This window comes from Ursus americanus, chromosome X (assembly GCF_024610735.1).
Source record: "Ursus americanus isolate L20-20 chromosome X, mUrsAme1.1.p, whole genome shotgun sequence".
Lineage (NCBI taxonomy): Eukaryota > Metazoa > Chordata > Mammalia > Carnivora > Ursidae > Ursus > Ursus americanus.
Window position 1 is genome coordinate 112,041,691 of NC_142164.1, and position 8,606 is coordinate 112,050,296.

Below are 8,606 nucleotides of genomic sequence, written 5' to 3' on the forward strand. Positions count from 1 at the left end.
CCTCTGGGAAATCTCTCCACACTGTCCTGGGTAAAATTTATTGTACTGTCTTCTGCACTCCCACAGCAAGGGTCTTGATTATAGCTCACGCAGTGTTCAGCCATTATTTTTTTTAAAAGATTTTATTTATTTATTCGACAGAGATAGAGACAGCCAGCGAGAGAGGGAACACAAGCAGGGGGAGTGGGAGAGGAAGAAGCAGGCTCACAGCAGAGGAGCCTGATGTGGGGCTTGATCCCACAACGCCAGGATCACGCCCTGAGCCGAAGGCAGACGCTTAACTGCTGTGCCACCCAGGCGCCCCTCAGCCATTATTTTTTATTGTCCAGATACCTTCGTTGAGTTGTGAGCTCCTATAAACAGGGTCTAGCTCTTATTCACCTCTGAATCCACTGACGTGTTAGCTTTATATTTGCAAACCGTTTCTCTAATAAAAGACTTGTACCCAAAATGTGTTTTAAAACTCCCCAACTTAATAAAAAATAAACAAATATCCCAATATAAAATGGGGAAAAGATTGAACAGACACTTCATCAAAGAAAGCATAGTCGTTAAACATCTGCCTTTGGCTCAGGTCATGACCCAGGGTCATTGAATAGAGCCCAGCATCAGGCTCCCTGCTCAGCGGGAAGCCTGCTTCTCCCTCTCCCCTCCCCCTGCTTATGTTCCCTCTCTCGCTGTCTCTCTGTAAATTTTTTTTTTAAAAAAAAAAAGCTTTATGTGGGGCACCTGGGTGGCTCAGTCATTAAGCATCTGCCTTCGGCTCAGGGCGTGATCCCGGTGTTCTGGGATCGAGCCCCACATCAGGCTCCTCCGCTGGAAGCCTGCCTCTTCCTCTCCCACTCCCGCTACTTGTGTTCCCTCTCTCGCTGGCTGTCTCTATCTCTGTCAAATAAATAAATAAAAATCTTTTAAAAAATAAAAAAAGCTTTATTTGTAAATAGCCCAAAATTGGAATCAACCCAAATATCTACCAACAGGTTAATGTATAAACAAACTACGATATACCCGTATAATGGAATATTATTCAGCATAAAAAGAATGAACACACAACATGGATGAATCACAAAATAATTATGCAGAGTGAGACAAGTTAATCAAAAAAAGTCCAAAGTACCTTTGGACACTATTGATATAAAATTCGATAAAATGCAAACTATAGTGACAGAAAGCAAATCAGTTATTTCCTGGGGATGGGGGATGTGATGGGAAGGGCAGGAAGAGGGATTACGAAGGGCCACAAGGATACAGATGTGATAGGTATGTTCATCATTTCGATGGTGGTAATGGTTTCACTGGGGCATACATATGTCAAAACTTAAACTGTACTTCTTAAACACATGGTATTTATTATATGTCAACTTTACCTCAATAAATGTGTTTTTAAAATACCCCTTAATTTTTTAAACATGGTGTCAAGGATTAACTTTTTAAATTACAAAAAGCTTTTTTAACACAATTTTTAATTCATTTTACAGACTCACTAAACCTATCTTCACTTTGCACATGAGACACCCATTTGTCTGCCCGCCTAGGCAAACAAACACTGAGCCAACTTCTCCTACCTCCCTCCCCTTTACTTCCTTTACGTTGTCTTCTCCATCCTGCTAGAGGAGAGTTTGGCTTTCCTTTCCGATTGCTCTCATTATCTTCCCTGTAATGTCTTGTGCATGACTAGCACCTGACATTGCGCTTTACAAGTGTTTATCAACAATGCGTGCGTAGGCTCGGGAGGTCCTATTGCCCTGGATGGCATGGTTACACTTTCCCGGCTGATTAAAATGAACTAACTCTAGGTCAAGAGGACAGTTTTAATCCCATGTATAGAAACACCGTGTTTTTCAACTATAGGATAATTGAGTCTGTAAATGAGACAATGTTAATGATGTGGCTGCATTGATACTGGACTAAGTGCTTCAGGAATGTAAAGTTTACTGTCATTAGCAAGGCGAACGAGACCAGGAAGGCGAGAGAGAAAGGATGAAGCGTAGGGCCGGAAACATTCTGAGAGGAGATTATTTATGAAGCAAACTTTTAGAACGCCGGCTCACCCACATTTGTAGAAAGAAAATGACATGTGAGAACACCAAAACGAAGAGATTATTCTCCTTAAAATAAACAACAATCCTATTTACAACCAAGTGAAAAGGGAGCAAATGAACAGCAAGTAAAGGCCGCGCTGGAACTAGACAGCCCTCATTAGGAAACACAGGCAGCCATCACTTGGTGCTTAGATGAGGAAAACTCACAACGCCATTGGCCTCCCCTCAAGCCACCCTGGTCAGGCCATTGTGGAGCAGCTCCTTCCAAGATGAAAAGATACTGTTCTGAGACTTTCGGATTAAGCAGTAGCTCCCTCCCCAAACGCTGACAGCAATTTTTTCTTCTCTACATTTCTCCAGCCTCAACTTGACTTTATTTTTGTAACTGGTAGCAAGCCAGGGTGAGACATGATCTCTTCCCACCCAATTATCTGGGAAGAAAGCCCACTTTATCATTAATTACATTATCTAACAGCCTCTTGCTACTCAAAATGGGGTCCTTGGATCAGCAGCACTGGCACCATCTGAGAGCTCGTTTGAAATGCAGAAACTTGGGCCCCATTCCAGAATTCCTGAATCAGAATCTGTATTTTAACAAGATGCCCAAGTAGTTTGTGTACACATTCAATTTGAGAAGTGCTCGTCTAATCCTCACAACATCCTGTAAAATTTAAGGATTATCATTCTTATTACTTACTGGAGAAAATGAGAGCAGGAAAGTTTCCTTCCGCCATGCTTTTTGTCCATTTAAATTTTACCAAAGGAATTCAGTAGTTCTGGTCATAACCACCCCAACTCTCCACCGCATTGTTGACTGTTAATACCCAAACTCCTACTCTCAGGCATGCATGATTTAAATTAAACATTTCCCATCCCTTGAAATATTTGAAACACCAATGTCTGTGGGGAGAGTGACTTAATAATGCCCTGAACTCTTAGTGTTTAGTTTGATCAGACTGCTGACTTTGTCCATTGATGAGAAGAGCAAAACACCTTGAGGAAAAGGAAGGAAGAAAAGGACTGAAGGAGAAGGTGGAAGGAAAGATAAAGGCAAAGTGCCTCCAGATTTATTGTTCAGTATATATTGGCCCTTTCCAAGGACCTTGACTGTCTTTGAAGTTTGCTGTCACGACTGGCTTGAGCTTGTTCCTTTGTTTCTGTCGTGGGTTTCTAGATACTCTGAATCTGGGCTGTCCTTTCCGTATCGTATTTCCCGGGAGGTGAGCACAGAAGCCCCTGCAGATGTTTACCACCACTACTCAGGCTCATAGGGAGGAAATGTGAAACAGCTGCGCTTACCAGTGCTTAAGGCAACATCATCATAAAAAAAAATACTCCAAGACTCTATGGTTACCAATAGCAGCTATTATATTTGAGGCTGTACTAAGTATATGCCAGGCACCGTACTTGATACTTCACAAATATTTCCCACAATAGTCTTGAAAGTATGTATTATTTAGTAAATGTGGCTCATGAAGACTGGAACCTGGCTTCTAATCTCAGGCCTCTTTGAGGCAAGAGTGAATGTTCTTTTTATCATAACACATGCCTGTGGCACGCTTAAATTAATCTCCTACTCAACCCTCAATGTCTGGCTGAAATCACCCGTTCTAGGCAGTTCTCTCTCCATGACCTTGGTGACATCTTCTTTCTGTAGCCCTAATTTGGCCCTTTTTATGTGATAGCTTGAACTCTTGCTCCCTTTTTTATTCACATTCCTCCTGCTCCAAGCTGTAATTACGTTTGCACCTGTGTCCCACCTCCCCCTCCAAAACCTTGAGCCCTTAAATGTTCTTTGGGTCGCCAGCCCCAATATCATACCAGGAATTCAGTGATATCATCAGTTGGCCTATAAATTGAGATACGCACAAACTCCACCCTCTGGAAGCTTCTGGAAGTCAAACATTTGTTATTGGTTGAGGCACTCCGTGTTGTTTACATGTACCCCCTCCAAATGGCTTGCCCTTAGAAATTCTGTACCCATTTACAAATTGCTCTTGTACTGGTTTTGTAACTCCTTTTCTTTTCTATCATTCTCTCCCAAAGAAGAACATGGCTTGGGTTATCTTTACATGAGCTACTCTTCCCTCTCTGGTATTCTTTACACTTTGGATTCTAGAATAAAGGAAGAAAATAAAACTTCTAGTGACTCTCTTTCTATCTTGCATTCTTGCACTTGCTCATTCTCTCTTTAACATTTGAGACATTGTGCTAAGCATCTTACATAAACCATTTTAAGTCCCATACCAAAAAACCTATGAAATATGCACTGTTACTATTCCGATTTTGTTCAGGAGTATCCTCAAATACAGAGACATTAAGCAAGTTATCCATGATCACACAGCTAGGAAATGGGAGAACCAGAATGTGAATGTAGGCTGTGTGCTGCTTTCAACCACTTATCAACTATTACCAGTGAGAAACACAAGTGAAATGTGACAAATGGATAGGTGTACACCAATATGCTTGTAGGTACCATGTGGAGTGCCAAGGAAACTGGAATCTCTAGGCTTTTCTTACAACCAGTCCTTGACTGGGCCGTATCTTCTCATCTGCAGTTATAGTTGCTTGGAGAGACATGGGTGAAATCATTATTAGTTCAAGCTGAGCTCTGAAAAGCATAAAGGCCTAGTGAGTGTTGATGTTACTATTATTTTTTTAATAAAGCATTTATTAGGGAAAGAATGGAGCTCCCACTAATATCTTTCAAAACTCAATATAAATGATTTTTGAATAATTCAAATGTTGGATTACTCATATCCACCTGACCTTCTCCAGTAGCTGAAATCTTTGAGAGTTGATGGTTTTCAGGTATTTGAAGAAGCCATTATGCAAATGAAAATATCATATCCACTAAGATATTTGTTGTAGGCATTATGGCAGACACCAAAAAAGTATAATGTATTCTCTCAAAGGGTTCACCATCTTTTTTGAGAAAATAAACCTGATGCATATTTCTCATTAAATAACAATGAAATTTTTAAGTGGCTCTTTGAGAAGATGATGATAATCACGTGCTAATGCAGGACTCTACCAGCAGCAATTCAGAAAAGAGATATGTAACTCCAGGCTGAGATGAGTGATCTAGAGAGGTTTGGTGGAACAGATGGATTTTAAGCTAAAGTTTCAAAGGTCAATAGAATTAAAGTAAGGAGCAATGAAAGAAAGAGCATAATGGGTTGGATAGAACAGCATGGCAGACTAAACAATCCATAATAGAGAATGTGCTTATGCATAAACAAGCTGGCATCATTATTGCACTTAGTTTGGACTGTAGGCTTAAATGGATAGAGAATATCTGTGATTCAGTTTGAATTCTGTGATTCTCAGCCCAAGAATATTTGCCTAGTTCTTCTGGTAGCAAAGTTCAACACTACAGAGGAAGCAACAGCTATTCTTGCCTGGTTGGTGGGCTCTCTTGGGTCACTGTAGGACTAAGTTTCAAGACGCATTAGATAGAGGATCAGCTCTGAAGAAACACTTCCTAGTATCACCCCTAGTATCGGTCTTGCTCCACTAGGCCCCCTGAAAGACTTTCCACTTACTGCTAAAAAGTGAGACATCTGGGCAGAAATATGCCACACAGTGGGTCGAACTTGATGGCTCCAAGGATACTGCTTGGGGCTGCCCTCTAGAGGGACCGAGAGGAGCCACCACTACCAATTCTAGGAGTGCATAAAAAGGCAAGACTGTTTTCAAAAAGGCAAGCCACTCTGAAAAAACTCTGATGGAGTTTCATCCAAATTTAAAAATAGAACTACCCTACAATCCAGTAATTACACTACTAGGTATTTACCAAAAAAATAGAAAAATACTAATTTGAGGGGATACATGCACCCCAATGTGTATAGTAGCATTATCAACAATAGCCAAATCATGGAAAGAACCCACATGTATATTCACTGATGAATGGATAAAAAACATGTGGTATATATACACACTGGAATATTCCTCAGCCATAAAAAAGAATGCAATCTTGCCATGTGCAGCAATGTGGATGGAGCTGGAGAGTATTACGCTAAGCAAAATAAGCCAGAGAAAGACACATACCATATGACTTCACTCATATGTGGAATTTAAGAAACAAAACAAATGGACAAAGGAAAAAAAGAAAGACAAACCAAGAAACAGACTCTTAACTCTAGAGAACAAACTGATGGTTACCAGAGGGGAGGTGGGTGGGGGGATGGGTGAAATAGGTGATGGGGACTAAGGAGTGCACTTGTGATGAGCACCATGTGTTGTATGGACATGTTGAATCAGCAAATTGTACATCTGAAACTAATATCACACTGCGTGTTCACAAACTAGAATTTAAATAAAAATGTAAGAAAACCAAAGATATGGAGCACCTGCAAGAGGGTTTTATACACCTGTATCTATGTAGATATGAAATCAATCATGTTAAACTCTCACAAAATCTCTAAGAGGTAAGAATTACGACCTTTATTTTATAGATGACAAAAGACTCAATAAGTTGGCCAGTGGCATTGGCAGATTTGAGATTCAACATGTCCACCCTACCTTAAGCAACTAATAATTTTGGCCCATCGGGACAAGAAAGAAGAGATTAGAGGTCTCAAAGAGGTCGTCTACCTCTTTCTGGGCATAGCCAGCGCACTCCAGATGTCCAAAGTTGGTAGAAAAAGCCCATGAACCTAGAATATGGCAGCATTTCCAGTTGAAGAAAAACCTTGAGGTAACCCCATATGTAGGAGCTACTGAAGGAGCACCCAGAATAGAGAGCTCGGTTAAGGACGGCCTTACAAGAACATCTTCAGTCTGCCCAACAACATGAATTGTAGCTTGTCCAAGGAAAAACAAATTGCTTGCTGAGATGTTGCTAGGAAGATTACCCAAGGGGAGCCTACCTAGGAAGGGTTGGTTGAGCCTTCCAGCCAAAGAGAAAAAGAAAGACTCTGAAAATAAATTGCCTTCCAATTCCCAGTGCAAGGTATAGCTTTGTAAAAGAGGGTTCCTTGTATGTTAGTGCTTGTTAGAAGCACATTATATAACATACAGCAGCCATAGTAAAATGGCCCTTTTCCTGAATGTGTGGTGCCCGTGGCTAGCAAGATGACTGTGCCAGAGGAAAAAAAGAAGGAAAGAAAGGTCAATTCCAGATCTCTTTTGGTAGAAGTCTTTTTTTCCCAAGTAGTAACTGATAATGTGCATATCAGAGGTCTAGGAAGATCTGCATCCCCATTATCTGCTTTTATTTTATTTTATTTTTTTTGATGCAAGGGTAACTTTATTAAAGCAAAGAACTGAACATAATTTTAAAGGATATAAAAATATGGAACACTTCACAAACTTGCATGTCGTCCTTGCACAGGGACCATGCTAATCTTTTCTGTATTGTTCCAATTTTAGTTTATGTCTTGCTGAAGCAAGCACCTCATTGATCTGCTTTTAGATATCAGCCCAATAAGACCATAAATTCACCCATTTATGCTAAGTTTTGCTTTCTGTAATTCTATTTACAAAATGGAAACATTTTGGAAAGCATATGCTGAAATTAATTTGCACTTCTGCCTAAATTATTTGAGTACTTCTTCTGCTTAAAATTTTTTGTCCTGATAAAAATAAAAGGATTTGAAGAAGTCCATACTAGAGAAATTCTAATAAAACAATTTATAGCTGATGATGTAATCTGAAGTTTGAGCTTGTTGCTCAACGTGAAGATGAGAAACACTGTTTGCACACCGACCTCAGGAAGCAGCTGGATTTCTACTACGGTGTATACATTGTCTTATGTTCTTGATGGTTAAAAGAAATGGCCATTTACCCCTTCTTAATGGAAAAAAAAAGCCTCTCACAAGAATACATACTTTTGACATAAAAGGTGTACCTATTTGACCATAATCTTTGGCACATACCTGCTGTCTCAGAAAAGAAGAAAGAAAAGAAATTAATAAAGTTCAGATAGAAAATTCAATCCAATGTCAACACACTGGCAAATGAAAAATTCACCTGAGAACGCTTTAAAAACAAAACAACAGAAAAGAACACATTTTGTCTTGAAATAATTTTTGATTTCCAGAAGAGTTGCAAAGATAGTACAGAGAGTTTGCACATACCCTGCACTCATCTTCCCCTTATGCCACCATGTGAGAAGCCTTCGATATCAAGTTGGTCTGAAGCCTGAGGACTTGATTATAAAGCAAAAGTCTCAGTAAAATGTAACAGTAAGATTAATGACAAATACAAACAAAAAATTTACTAATAAAAGAAGAATGTGCACTTTTTAAGTGAACACTATAGATATTCTGAAAACTCAATGTTCAGTAACACAGTTTTAACTTGCCTCCTTATATGGCCAATAGCATGTTACATGTTTTGTGGAAGAAAGGGAAATCTCTTCATTTTGGATAAATCCCACTACAGCATAAACTGTAGATTATCGTCAAGTCACGAGCACCATATTGTAGCAACACATACAATAAATGTAGTAGGTGTGTTTCTTCTCTTTCATGGTGATAAATCTCTTAAAAATGTCAGCCTGCAAATATAAATATCTCTTGAAATTTATGGCCAACATCGCAAAGTGACTCACCAAAGCAC

General features: G+C 39.6%; 1 non-coding gene across 1 annotated transcript; it reads right to left on the reverse strand.

The window, feature by feature from the left end:
- Window positions 1–7,332: 7,332 nt before the first annotated feature.
- On the reverse strand, window positions 7,333–7,437 carry LOC123787930 (U6 spliceosomal RNA). Its single transcript, XR_006778379.2, has one exon. It is a non-coding gene; the product is annotated as a U6 spliceosomal RNA (small nuclear RNA).
- Between the last annotated feature and the right edge of the window lie 1,169 nt (window positions 7,438–8,606).